The sequence below is a fragment of the Octopus bimaculoides genome, chromosome 7 (genome assembly GCF_001194135.2).
Source record: "Octopus bimaculoides isolate UCB-OBI-ISO-001 chromosome 7, ASM119413v2, whole genome shotgun sequence".
NCBI classification, from domain to species: Eukaryota; Metazoa; Mollusca; class Cephalopoda; order Octopoda; family Octopodidae; genus Octopus; species Octopus bimaculoides.
This window is the reverse complement of record NC_068987.1, coordinates 24380719-24383028: the sequence shown is the minus strand read 5'-3', so window position 1 is coordinate 24383028 and position 2310 is coordinate 24380719. Positions and strand designations below refer to the sequence as shown.

At 34.5% G+C, this 2310-nt stretch overlaps 1 long non-coding RNA gene across 1 annotated transcript; it reads right to left on the bottom strand.

The window, feature by feature from the left end:
- Positions 1-6: 6 nt before the first annotated feature.
- Positions 7-2304, bottom strand: LOC106872813 (uncharacterized). Its single transcript, XR_001409806.2, has 3 exons — positions 1742-2304; positions 906-1094; positions 7-139 (listed from the first exon to the last, which is right to left on the bottom strand). It is a non-coding gene; the product is annotated as an uncharacterized LOC106872813 (long non-coding RNA).
- Positions 2305-2310: the final 6 nt, after the last annotated feature.

Below are 2310 nucleotides of genomic sequence, written 5' to 3'. Positions count from 1 at the left end.
CAATTGCAAGAAAGCTTTTCTCATCCATTAAATCAAGTGTTGCTAAAATGGGCTGAACTCAGCTCGATTAAGTTATTTTTAGCCTTCAAAAGTTAATCCTCGTCAGTGAAATACTTTTATTTCAATGTCATCAGATAACCTGAAATAGAAAGGCAACATCATACATTAGGGACAATGAAGTGTTAGTATAAAGATTATTGGAATAACTAGAAATAGCCAAAACATATATGCAAAAGGAAAAGACACAATGAAGTGAATCTTGACATGAAGACACTGAGATGACTACAGGTCACTATAGTTTGGTCTAAAAACATTCTAAAATCATTTAATCTTCCACCTGATCCAAGGAACCAAAGATACATATCTACACCTCAATAACTGCAAAACTGATTACTACATTTACCCCAAACTTTGGTTGTTAATTTTAGTCTACATCACTTGTTCTAATATCTTCCCTATTATCTACACCATAATAGATCTAAAACAAATTACTTCACACATTGATTGAAAAAGACAAACAGTATATAGCTCTGTGGTTCAGAAGTTTATTTCAAACTCACAAGGTCTTGGATTCACTTCCATTGCATGACGTCTTTGGTTCACTCCTATTAGACAACTATTTGGGCAAGCGAATGGAAACTGAAAGAAGCCAGTTGCATATTTGTGTGTGAGTGTCTATATATCATCCCCTCTGTTGAGATTATATGATTGTTAACAGGCATCATTCTCACACGAGTGAACTTCGTTTCACATCGTCAGTGAATGACATGTTTGGCTATGGGGAAATATGACTGCTTGGAAAGAGATGGTTTGCAACAGTAACAATATCTGGCAGGTAATCTTTCTGTATCTGGTGATTAAAGAAGTAAATAAAAATGAAAGGTGAAATAAATAAGTCAACTTACTATTAAACAACGTAGACATTGGCTTTAGCCACCAAAAAGTGAACAAAAAATCTTTTTCTTTGGTTCCACTGGGTTTTGTTGAAGTCGTATATCACAAACATCACGGCAAAAATTACACAAATCTACTACAGTAGTCGGGTTGTTAATGAACACTCATTCATAATATCTTCTTGCGACATAACGCGTGCCCTGCAATAAATGAGCAACACGATATTGTAGAGTGAAATATGGCTTCTTTCGAAGAATTAACAGTGACGAATTGATTTCTTCCTTTTACAGAGCTTACAGACATAGATTTTTACATTCATACAGTCACCACGTGTAGTGAGGCCACATAGTGAATTACAATTTTCGCAAGTTTACATATTCATAATTAGTCGACGCCGTGCCAACCACTGAAGAATCTTGTCTTCTGCTTTGCTTAATCGAGTGATGTTCCAGGATTCTTCCAAAATTGACTCAGGGTTGTGGACTTCAAGTTTAGGAACAATGAATTGAGGTGCAGCTGGTCTTCCACGTGCCATTTCGATCGATTCGAAAGTAAAGCGAGTCTAACGATTTGTGCAATAGCAGCGAAGTACAGAAATGTATGTGATATAAAGCTTTGAAGCGTGTGTGTGTGTGTGTGTGTGTGTGTATGTCTGTTTGGTTACGTCCTTAAATATTAGAAATTTGCAGAAATTTAAATTAATTACGGTGTTAAGATGAAATACACAAGAAAGAAGTAAAAAGAAAAGATCTTGTAGGAAACAGAAGTAGTAGAGGAAGTAGAAATGTAAATATAAAAGAGATTTTTCAATAAAATAACATGTAAATTATACATAAATCATACTTACATAAAAATGTAGTTATAAGATGAGATAATTGAAGTGGTGAAACTTGAAATTGATGAAGGTATTGATAAATTAGACAGAACCTTTTACTTCATACAGGATATCTCTATTGTCTTAATCTGCTTAAAGAATTATCTCTTAAGTTAATTACAAGCGGTACTTAATTATTACTAACATAGTGTAAATATGTATAAAGAAATAATAATATATCTACAATATAAATGGACATACAACAAAGTCAGGAATAAAACGGAAGTGCTCTTGATCGCATCGGAATAAAACTACCTCTTATCAATAAAGAGTTATTATAAATATTTTGTTTCGCTTCAACGATTTCGTTCAGATCTATGAGCAATTGAATTGGGTTTGCTTTTTCAGGAAGAACGACTGAGTGAAGTGAATAATGGTGGAGTTACACTAATGTAAAGAAAATGGACGACGAGATGAACAGAGTCGGAAAAGTCTGTGAAAAGATAGCATGCGTGTGAGCTTGAAGTTTGCCGGCCGAAGTGAGATTGGGGGTGGGATGGATGTGACAGCAGTACATTATTTTGGGACCCAACTGAGTTTTC